At 46.9% G+C, this 12,203-nt stretch overlaps 1 protein-coding gene and 1 long non-coding RNA gene across 2 annotated transcripts in view; both read right to left on the reverse strand.

Annotated features, from left to right (window-relative positions):
* Positions 1-12,203, reverse strand: part of LOC146648554 (metabotropic glycine receptor-like) — a 99,983-nt gene that overhangs the window by 84,696 nt on the left and 3,084 nt on the right. The gene's annotated exons all lie outside the window — the stretch shown is intronic.
* On the reverse strand, positions 9,137-10,297 carry LOC146648556 (uncharacterized). Its single transcript, XR_014908480.1, has 2 exons — positions 9,911-10,297; positions 9,137-9,303 (listed from the first exon to the last, which is right to left on the reverse strand). It is a non-coding gene; the product is annotated as an uncharacterized LOC146648556 (long non-coding RNA).

Below are 12,203 nucleotides of genomic sequence, written 5' to 3' on the forward strand. Positions count from 1 at the left end.
AACTTTTGTTCCAGAAGATCATGGCTTCTCTTTCCTGTCAACAAATGCAACACGATGACTAATGCGATGAGTCGGCTGAAGCACGTTTGTGCCTAATAAGCGCATAAATCTGAATCGCAAAGTTGCCATGACAACATACTGATGTTTAAGAAGTTAACTAAGAATCATTAACACTAAACACAGTAGTTTAGGCTAATGGAAATATCAGCAGTTTTCTCATTTTGAGAACATTTTTCACCTGATGGTAACTCGAAATTAAAAATAAGAGGTCACCCAAGCTGCTATAAACAGCTTCTAGTTCCACGACAGCTGAGTGCTATAGTTTTTAAGCACATTTGTTGGACGGCTTTCAGCGGTGGATTATTGCACATTTGGTGCTGTAGTGAGCTTTGAGGAAGCAGGCTGGTATGTTATGAATAAAAGTAAACTACAATCTGATCCCATGCTTCCCTGTGCAAATGCCAGTGTAAAGTTTTTAAAGGCAGTATTTATGTGGGGTGTGTTCTCTGCTCCCGGCCGTGTTCACTATCAGATTCTGAGGATTTTCACACCAAAGGTGAGAAATACTCTTGTTTTCTTGCTGCGCCTGAGACCCGAACAAGTTCAATACACGGAGACTGCTGGCCTGTGCAGCAGTGAGCCACTACAGATTCAGACTGTGGAGTGAAGAAGGTTAAATAAACTGGTGAGGGATGTGACTGAAATACAGCACAGCCCGAGACTTCAGCTAAGTCAGTGTAGCCCACAGTGAATAGATATCTTTGTTTATGACTCTCTATCTCCCTTTTATCATGCACACTTATAAATAATGCCTGGTTTTCTTTTATTAAACCTTTTATTAAACCTCGCTGTCAATTCCTCCACTCCTTTGTGGTGAAGTGGTGCCTGACACCTGTTACCTCCCTCCCCCATCTGCCTGGTGGGAAGTGGAACAAACAACCGCAGAGAGAGGCTTTGGCTACCACCTCTACTCGAGTACACAAGAAAGAAAAAGAAGCAAATGTGTTTACGCCTGTATGTGTTTGTGTGCACTCGAGTCCTTTACGCAGGTCAAGGCTTGGTGGAAAGCAGAAGTAAAAACTGAGAGATGTGAAAGAGCTTGGATCTGTGTTAACATGAGGCACAAATTTCTTAGAGTGAAAGAAACATCAGGACAAGCACTGCATGGGGGTACAATTTGATCATTTCTGCTACAACATAACAAATGATTGTGAAGACAAATGTACGCCTCGGCCTGAGTACCACTAAAAGAGTGATTCTTTACATTTACACAGCACAGATGGTCCTTTATTTCTCTGGGATGATTTATTCTTCCTCCTCTCACTAGCAATCCATCAAAACCATTTAGCCACCCATTAAGGCTTCATGATAACCATCAGTCACTTCCAAGCTATTTACAAAGTGCTGCTCTATACTGCTTAAATTCTGATTTCATAAATCCAGCTTCACAGCGACCCTTCCAATGAAATTATTTCAGATTAGGCTTAGGTGAGCAATAGATGGATAAGCTGCTCTCAGGTCCTGTGTCAGGTCTTTGACGGACTTTTTCCTGTTTCTTGTGGAGATGACTTGCAGATTCTGTCTGCTGTAGACAGTTTTTTAGGCCTGCCACATCTTCTTTTCTCCTCCACTTGTCTGGTTTCCTCAATTTTTTTAAAAACACACCGCACACAATGTGGAGATATGCCAATTTTCCAGCTATTAGTGCTGCAGGAATCATCGTTTTGGTGCCAAAGGTATGATTTTCTGTCCATCAAAATGTGTTATCTTTGCTATTTTCTGTAGATTCAGGTAAAGAAGCTGGAAAATGTATGTGTTTGTCATAGTCAGTGGAAGCAGACTGTGTGGAGTGTGAATAGTGGACCCAAACGCAGACACAACATGTCTGGAACATGGAACGTAACTTGATTTAACAAAAGGTGAGCTGTTTAATAAGGCTGATGAAAAGGTACAAACGAAGGGCAAGGCAAACTGATGCAAAACTAAACATTAACCTAAACTGAGTAAACTGAAATAGAACATGAAAAACCCTGACATGAACATGAATACATGAAACCTGGAAGCATGGCGTGAAACAACAGACGACCTGACAATGAAACATGACAGCAGAAAACGAAACACAGGGGAACACAGCTTATACAAATGAACATGACGCCACAGGGGTATGGGCAGAAATCTGTGCCATCAGAAACTGAATTTGAATAAGTTCAATTTGAATTTGAATTGCTCCGATTGAATCTGAATTGTAACTTGAATAAATGCTTTTGAAAACTGAATTTGAATTAGTCTAATTTGAAATTGAATTTATGGTTTGAAAATGATCATCACTAAATTGAAATTGAATTTATATTGTAACGATGGTTAAGTGTTATTGTACATGTTGGTTATCTTTGCACACTGTTGTTGTTCCTGTAAGATTCATGTTTGGTTGTGCTGCAGGAAGTAGGGAGGGTGGTGTGGAGGAAGGGGAGGGGGGACCTGGGTTCGGTGTTGTGTGGGTGCCAGGCTGAAGAGAGGTGTAGCACGAGGGCGCTCTCCCCTGAGTTAGCAACCCGCTTGCTTATGTGCCGAATAAACGGACAAACTGAGACCCAACCGTCTGGTTCTTGTGAACGTTACATTGGTGTCAGAAGTGAAGAAAGAAAAAAGAACCCCAGAACGCCCGACACCCTGTTGCTGGCGACGCTTGCCGTTACGAGACGAGGATGTTGCCGGACAAGATTAAGAAGGAGACGGAGGAGAGGGAGGTTCGTCCGCGCTCGCCCGCCCATGGAGTGAGGGAAACGGCGCTGCGGCTGTCTGCCGAGGCTGGATTTTCTCCAGGTTTGACTAGGCTCGGGAACTGTTCGCACAGCGGCCGCGATTCCGGCGGGAAGGAGTCGACCTCGCTTGGCGCGCCGTCACGTGATGTAAACAAACATGGCGGCGCCCAGCAAGCTGCAGCGAATATAAAAACGCCTAAGTTCAGCGGCAAGACGCCATGGGAAGTGTTTATCGCACAGTTCGAGCTGTTAGCTGTCGCAGCTGGCTGGTCTGAGGAACATAAAGCTCTCCAACTGGCTTTGTGTCTGTGTGAGGATGCAGCTGCATGCCTGCTGCTGCTGACCGAGGAGCAGAGGGGAGATTATAATGCTCTGGTCGGAGCACTTCAGAGGCGCTTCGGGCAGTATAACCAACCAGTGCTGCTGAGGTCGGAGTTCCACAACAGACGCAGATTGCCAGGCGAGCCCCTCCGCATTTTGGCCCATGAAATCGAGTGCCTTTGCCGGAGGGCGTATGACAGCATGCCACCATCAGTGCAAGCGGAGTTAGCTCGGGACCAGTTCCTGCAGGCCCTGAGCCCTAAAGAGCTCCGTATGCAAACTCAGCTTGCTCGGCCAGCCACACTCAGTGCAGCCCTGGAGCTAGCGTTGGAGAGGGAGATGCTTGCAGGATCCTCTGGGGGCGCTGATGACGCACACGTGGTGAGGGCTGTGTCAGCACCTGTGGAACAGATGGAGACGCCAGCGGGGTTGTGCAGTTTGGTGCAGGCGGCTTCGCTGCAGTCGCCTTCCCCTCGGGCTGGCCCACACCGCCGACCACAGAGCTGCTGGGGATGTGGACAACCCGGACACCTCATCAGGCAGTGCCCCAAGCTTGCAGCGGTTCAGGGAAACGCCCACGGGCCCGTGTAGGCGGGAGTACACGGGCCTGGGAGAACGACATCCCCACACCACCGCCACCTCCACCCGGTGCGGCCATCGCTGTGGGCTGGACCCAGGTTGGCGGCTTTTGCCATGTTCCAGTGACGATCGCGGGGGTGTCCTGTACGGCCCTGCTGGACACGGGGTCCAATGCAACGCTGGTCCGACCCGATATTGTCCCAACCGGAGCTGCTGTGCAACCGACTAATGTGCAACTTAAGACTGTGACCGGTGATCTGGCCCCAATGAGAGGGAGGGGAGTGTTCCAGTTCAAGGTGGGGGACCTCGGTGTGTCTTATGCTGCCTGGGTGGCTGACGTGCAGGACGCCTGCATCCTTGGGCTGGATTTTTTTACGAGCCATTGGCGGTGTACTGGACTTAGGCAAAGGCTTCCTCGTAACCCCTGATGGGAAGAAGGTGCCGCTTATTCCTCCCCCGGTCTGCACAGCATCTGCCGCGGCGTCCACCTCCACCGCAGAGACCGCTGCAGACCGGCCAGCAGAACAGCGAGCGGAGGAGGAGGAGGAGAGGCTCTTAGCAGTGAGGAGTATCTGGTCAAAGAACTGTGAGGGGCTGACTCCACAGCAGCAAGAGAGTCTATGGCAGGTACTAAAAGAGTTTAGTGACATTTTTGCCCTGAAAGAAAGTGATGTTGGCTTGACACACTTGGTAGAGCACGTCATTGAGACCGGGGATGCCCAGCCTATTAAAGTGCGCCCACGCCGCCTGCCCCTGGCTCATCAGGAGGCTGCGGACAGAGAGTTGTGTGAAATGATGAAGGCGGGCATCATAGAGCCATCTGATAGCCCGTGGGCCTCCGCGGTGGTGATGGTGCCTAAGAAAAAAAGTCCTAGGATGCGTTTCTGTGTGGACTACAGACCACTCAACAAAGTGACGAAGAAGGACTCTTACCCCCTTCCCAGGATTGATGAGTCTCTCGACTTAGTAGCCGGGTCCTCCTGGTTCTCCACCCTGGACCTGCGGAGTGGCTACTGGCAGGTGCCACTGTCCCCGGAATCCAGACCGAAGACAGCCTTCTGCACTAACAGGGGACTATGGCAGTTCAAAGTCCTGAGCTTTGGTCTTTGCAATGCTCCTGCGACCTTCGAGAGGCTTATGGACAGTGTGCTGGCTGGCGTCCCACGGCAACGGTGTCTGGTTTACCTGGATGACCTTCTAGTGCACGGGAGCTCCTTTGATGCTGCCCTGGATGCCCTGAGACAAGTGTTGGAGAGGGTGGCAGCTGCAGGCCTGAAGCTGCACCCCGACAAGTGCCACTTCATGAGGAGGGAGTTGGAGTTTCTGGGCCACAAGCTGGGTCGTGAGGGCATCAGCACGTTGGAGGAAAAAATTCACACCATTACCGAGTGGCCCACACCAGCAGACCAGAAACAGCTCAAAAGCTTCCTAGGACTGGCGTCTTATTACAGGAGGTTTGTGAAGGGCTTTTCCTCCATAGCCGCACCACTCTTCCACCTGCTGCAGAAGGACCGTGACTTCATCTGGACCCGGGACTGTCAGCAGGCGTTCGACACCCTCCGCAGATCGCTGACAGAGTCTCCAGTCCTTGCCCCCCCTGACCCCGCCCTGCCTTTTGTCCTGGACACTGACGCAAGTAATGTGGGGCTGGGAGCGGTGTTGTCGCAGGTTGGGCCGGAAGGGGAGAAGGTGGTGGCGTACTTCAGCCGGGTCCTGAACAGGAGTGAGCGGCGCTACTGTGTCACACGACGAGAGCTGTTGGCTGTGGTGGCGGGGGTGAGACACTTTAAGTACTACCTGTGCGGCACAGCATTTGTTATCAGAACTGATCATGCTGCCCTTCAGTGGCTGATGTCTTTCAGGGAGCCAGAGGGACAGGTGGCTCGCTGGCTGGAGGAGCTCCAAGCCTTCAATTTCGCTGTGGAGCACAGAGCAGGGACGCACCATTCTAACGCAGACGCCCTCTCTCGTCGCCCATGTGCTGCAGCTGGCTGCCGTTACTGTGAGAAGCGAGAGGAAATAGAGCGGGAACTCACGACAATAGACGGAGCAGCACAGCTCGCCTGCAGGGCTCTTCTGATGGTGGATGCAGCGGAGTGGAGGGCACGGCAGGAACAAGACACGGACCTGCTGCCGGTCCTGCAGTGGCTGGAGAAGGGGGAGCAACCCCTTTGGGATGAGGTCACTGGGTTTTCCATCTGTACCAGGGGGCTATGGGCCAAGTTTGCAGCTCTCAGGCTGAAGGAGGGGGTGTTGGAGCGTGCCTGGAAGGATCCTGCCACGGGGGAGGAGAGGTGGCAGGTTGTGGTGCCAAGGTCGCTGAGGTCAGCGGTGCTGGAAGCCTGCCATGGGAGCACTGGCTCCGGCCACTTTGGGGTCTCTAAGACTCTCCGCCGCCTCCACCAGGGCTATTACTGGGGTCAACAGCGGAGGGATGTGGAGGACTTTTGCCGCAGCTGTGATGCATGTTCCTCACACAAAGGGCCACAGGACCAGTCCCGGGCTCAGCTTCAGCAGCAACCAGCAGGGGCTCCAATGGAGCGAGTAGCTGTGGACGTCATGGGCCCATTTCCTCGCACAGACAGAGGAAACCGCTATGTTCTTGTGGCCATGGACTATTTTACCAAGTGGCCGGAAGCATACGCCATCCCAGATCAGGAGGCTGAGACTGTCGCTGATGTATTAGTGGAGGGGATGTTCAGCCGCTTTGGAACAGCAGAGACCCTCCACAGTGACCAGGGGCGTAACTTTGAGTCCAAGGTATTTGCTGCCATGTGTGACCGCCTTGGGATTAAGAAGACCCGCACCACCCCACTTCACCCCCAAAGCGATGGACTGGTGGAAAGGTTTAACAGGACGCTGGCCCAGGAGCTAGCCATCCTTACCTCAGAACACCAACGGGACTGGGACTACCATCTTCCCCTTATCCTCATGGCCTACAGGTCGGCAGTGCAAGACTCCACCCAATGTACGCCTGCCCTGCTCATGTTAGGGAGAGAGCTGAGAACTCCTGCAGAGTTGGCTTTTGGGAAGCCCCCGGACGCGCCAGAAGCACCACCAGGCCGGGACTACGCAAGGAAGCTGCAGGACCGGCTGGATTCTGCACATTCCTACGCCCGGGAGCAGCTGGCGAAGGCAGGCCTGCGCCAAAAGAGGAATTATGACATCACCACTAAGGGGAGGCACTTCCGTGCTGGGGAGCTGGTGTGGGTCTACAGCCCAAAGAGAAAGAAGGGACGGTGTCCTAAACTGGATAGCAGCTGGGTGGGGCCTTGCAGCGTCCTAGAGCGAGTGGGGGAGGTTGTTTACAGGGTGCAGTTGCCTCCTAGGGGGAGGATAGTAGCGCTGCACAGAGACCGGATGGCCCCCTACAGAGGGCAGTCCCTCCCCTCCTTTCCAGAGGGACGTGTACAGAGCGTCCATGACCCTGCTCAGAGGGGCCCCCGACCGGGGCTGCGTTCCCCTCCCTCGGACTCTTCACCCCAAAGCCCCGACGCTCCGCGCCCACCTCAGGGGCTCAGGAGGTCAAGGAGGGAACGTAGGCTACCACCCCGCCTCAGAGACTGTGTCGTTCCCTCGGGGACGAGGAACTTATTGCTGGGGGGGCAGTGTAACGATGGTTAAGTGTTATTGTACATGTTGGTTATCTTTGCACACTGTTGTTGTTCCTGTAAGATTCATGTTTGGTTGTGCTGCAGGAAGTAGGGAGGGTGGTGTGGAGGAAGGGGAGGGGGGACCTGGGTTCGGTGTTGTGTGGGTGCCAGGCTGAAGAGAGGTGTAGCACGAGGGCGCTCTCCCCTGAGTTAGCAACCCGCTTGCTTATGTGCCGAATAAACGGACAAACTGAGACCCAACCGTCTGGTTCTTGTGAACGTTACAATATTTTGAAAATGAATTGATTTGCTTTGAAACTGCATTTTATCCTTTAAAAATTCAGCTCTCAAATAATTTCAGTTTCACTTCTCACCATTCAGTTTCAGTTCTACAATTCAATTTCAGTTCCAAAATTCAGTTTTTTGGAACTTACATCCGGTTCCGGTTCAAGCGCAGATTAATAGAACTACGTTTTACTAGCGGACCGAAAGTGTTACTGACAGGAATCTACAGCGTCTTGAGCTGAATTAAGACTTCAGAAGTCATTCGTCATGTCGAATGACCAGCAGATAAACTCTCAGGTTGGTAATAAATGTATTACATGTATAAGAACAAGCGTCATGTTAACTAATGATAGCCGTAAGGTAACTGTTATGCTTATTGTAGCTGCTAGCTAAAAACGCTAATTTAGCGTAGTTTGCCCTGAATTCAGCTTTGACAACAAATATGATCGACTGTTTCTAGTAGAATTCCAAAGTTGTCATCTTGGACCCTCTCAGAGTACCCCCTCTGTATGCTTGCAGAGACCCCTACAGTAGGGAAACATGCAAAACGGTGTCCAAACCTTTTGTATTTTAGCTTTATTTATGTCTTACACAGCATCCCAACTCTTTAGCTAACTTAATAACTTTAGCTAAAGTGAATAGTTAGTCTAATTCATTAGTGCAGCATTACTGGATCATCTCTGTTTGAAGTGATATAATATGATATACAACTATCACTGTGTTTAACTACCATAATAATTCTTAGGGTACTGAGTGCATGCTTAATTAGATATATTTTTTAAACATACTGCTCCATTACTATGTTTGACAGGCTGAAGTTGTCGGGTCACCTCCTAAATTGACCATCTTTTACAGGTGTTTTGTGCCAGAAATGGAGTGTCCACTGAAGGCTGAAGATACTGAATCTCTACGCCTTGCCATTGATCCCTATTGTGCCTTCATCTAGACAAGAGACAAACTTAACCACTCTCATATGCTCTGTACCTACATCACATTCCCTGACAGTCGTAGCTTGGCTCATCTGAGGGTGAAATTATAAGAATGTGTTATTTTGCAAAGTGCTCTCTAGTGTTCCTAAATAAAATATGGCATTGAGGTCATTTCTTTTGAATTAATCCCTTCTTCTGAAATATAAGAACCTCTTCTGGTTTTAATGGCACTTTGGATTTCCTGACTTTCTGTTCCACTTCCAAACCCAAATAGATGCTGACAAGCTGACACAGTAACATGGAAGAGGGAAAGACGTTGGAAAGGACTACTACAAATAAACCTAACGCCTAACCATGAAAAGTGTAAAATAAGAACAACAACAATAATAATAATAAAGATAAAAGATGAAGTAACAAGTTTTTAGTTTTGTTTATTCCAAATGATCATCCAGATGTCTGTGACATGTGATGACAAACACCATAATGGAAGGCCTTAGTCATCACATGCTTAAACTCATATATTTTTGCATATGCTGAACAGGCAGTCAGACATGCTGTAACTGTGGGGTAGAAAACAGCATGAACACCATACGGCAGGGGTCTCAAACTCCAGTCCTCGAGGGCATGGAAAAGTTGCATGACTCCAGTCCACCCTTGAGGACTGGAGTTTGAGACCCCTGTCATGTGGAATATGACAGGTGTGGTTGAACTGCATGAAGACTCTGAAGTTTCTCTTCTCTTCTGGCAGGACAGGAATGTGGCCTTGTCCTGTGAGCCACTGTAAGGATGTACTTAGAGTAGAACTGGACTGTCACCGGCCTCAGGCTCTTCACCCTTTTCAAAGACAAAGCAGTCATTTAGATAAAATATTAGATATTGTTTACCTGTAAATGCACAAAGAGAATTTAGAAATGTAATTATTGTCAAGAGTGAACAAGTACTGATAGTGTAATCTACAGCTGTGGCCAAACGTTTAGAGAATGAGAAGTGTTGTTTGCTTATTTACAAAGTTTGCTGTTTCAGTGATAGTTGTATATCACATTATATCACTTCAAACAGAGGTGATCCAGTAATGCTGCACTAATGCATTTGACTAACTATTCACTTTAGCTAAAGTTATTAAGTTAGCTAAAGAGTTGGGATGCTGTGTAAGACATAAATAAAGCTAAAACACAAAGGTTTGGACACCGTTTTGCATGTTTCCCTACTGTAGGGGTCTCTGCAAGCATACAGAGGGGGTACTCTGACAGGGTCCAAGATGACAGCTTTGGAATTCTACTAGAAACAGTCGATCATATTTGTTGTCAAAGCTGAATTCAGGGCAAACTACGTTAAATTAGCGTTTTTAGCTAGCAGCTACAATAAGCATAACAGTTACCTTACGGCTATCTTTTGTTAACATGACGCTTGTTCTTATACATGTAGTACATTTATTACCAACCTGAGAGTTTATCCGCTGGTCATTCGACATGACGAATGACTTCTGAAGTCTTAATTCAGCTCAAGACGCTGTAGATTCCCGTCAGTAACACTTTCGGTCCGCTAGTAAAACGTAGTTCTATTAATCTGCGCTTGAACCGGAACCGGATGTAAGTTCCAAAAAACTGAATTTTGGAACTGAAATTGAATTGTAGAACTGAAACTGAATGGTGAGAAGTGAAACTGAAATTATTCGAGAGCTGAATTTTTAAAGGATAAAATGCAGTTTCAAAGCAAATCAATTCATTTTCAAAATATAAATTCAATTTCAATTTAGTGATGATCATTTTCAAACCATAAATTCAATTTCAAATTAGACTAATTCAAATTCAGTTTTCAAAAGCATTTATTCAAGTTACAATTCAGTTTCAATCTGAGCAATTCAAATTCAAATTGAACTTATTCAAATTCAGTTTCTGATGGCACAGATTTCTGCCCATACAGGGGACGCAAAACTAAACACACTGAACATGGAACACATGACTTTCAAAATAAAACAGGAAACATAATGGGATGTAGACATGAAACACAGGGTGAGTGAGACATAAACACTAGGGGCAAAGACACGAGGGGAATCTGATAAACAATGAACTATAACAGGGCAACCAAGGCAAAACAGAAAGAGCTTAAGATAACTAAATGAACTTAAACATAAACCATCAAAATACACTGAAACTCAAAGCGCCGAGTTAAAAGACCCAGGATCGTGACAGTGTTGCAACAGGCTACGGGTAAGAAAGTGCCTAAAGACAAAATTTAAAATAGGTGCTTTGCTAAGTTGTCTGCTGTGTGTGGTTCATTCCTTGAGTTAGGTGCCTTTTCTATGCTTGAATTAATTTTTGCTTGAAAAAGTGGTCAGGTACGAGGGCTGAAAAAGAAGCTAATGTCCAGAGAAAAACAAAAAGACCTTCAAAAGCACGAAGAGCTACGCTCAAGGCCACTTTAGAAAATTACAAGAACATCTGGCTCATTGGAAGCAAAATATAAACAAAGGAAAGGCGTCACAAGACTTTTGCACAGTACTACAAGCTAGAGACGGTGGTTATGCAATGACATTATCTGTGCTGTTGTGTTGATGACAAATAGCGAAAGTGAAAACTGAGAGAAAGTCTTTATTTTTGTTTTTCTGACAGATTTGCACATGATCATTTATATCTATGTGAGCTACAATTCAGTGCCGCTCTTTTCTGAAGCGAAACAACTTCGGTTATGGTTTCTATAAAAGAAAGAAAAACATGAAATGCTTCCAGAGGTATAGTATCTTATAGCATTTCCTTATAATGACACAATATCTTTTTTACCATCCTATATAAAAGTGCTGGAGGTGAGGCTGCTGGATTCTTGTCGGGATTGAATTATTTTATTCTGGTTTTCATTTACACATGTCAAACTTTTGCTTCTTCCATTCCTTGTGAAAGGCAGAGCTGGAGCTTAGTCTGAAAGACAGACAAAAATCATTGGAAAGAGCCTCTCTCCTCCCCTCATTACCTCACAAATTTACATCAGACTCAAATAATAATAATAAGAAAGAGCAACAAGGTTTCTTTGACACAGAAAGTAGAAGACATGGAGGCTCTGGCTTATCATCTCCACTACTTTATGCATTTCTGTCCAGAGCCAACAAACTTTCTATTTTTAGAAATGTCATCGCAGGAGTGAGATGAGTCGAAGAAACAGCATAGCACAACTCGCATTACAGAACATAGAGGGAGGAGAAAAACATCATGAATCTGGTTGTGTACTTGCAGCCAATATTTATCCTCAGTTACAGACTGTATTTCTCTGAGATACACACTCAGGTTTTAAACATCCACTTTATTATTTTCCCTCTTAACTTGACATTTCCCTTGGCTCCCTTTGCTGACTCCACAGTCAATTTTGACAAATGCCAAACTATATTACTAAAAGTACGGCAGTTATTTCTTGATCTTGGAAACTGGAAAGCTCTGGGGGTAAAAATACTAAGTGGACCCTGAGTTTTGACTTTTTCAAAATCGCTATTTCTGAGGTCTTGACTAATTTTAATCCTTACCTTTACATCAACCCCCCCTAACAGTGCATACCTCATAGTTTCCATCTCTATTCATTACAGAGTTTCTCTATAATCCAGCATCCCCTCTATATTCATATGAAACATCACAAATGGGATTCAGTATCTGACTTGCCTTCTTCTAAATGTCACAAATCACAGTGACTTGTAAAATGTCACAATCATTTAAACTCACTCAAAACCCTCTTGGCTGGGCTGGAATAGG

Source organism: Rhamphochromis longiceps, linkage group LG18 (assembly GCF_057381845.1).
Source record: "Rhamphochromis longiceps isolate RC_006_pf linkage group LG18, R_longiceps_female_GT1.1, whole genome shotgun sequence".
In the NCBI taxonomy this organism is placed as follows: Eukaryota; Metazoa; Chordata; class Actinopteri; order Cichliformes; family Cichlidae; genus Rhamphochromis; species Rhamphochromis longiceps.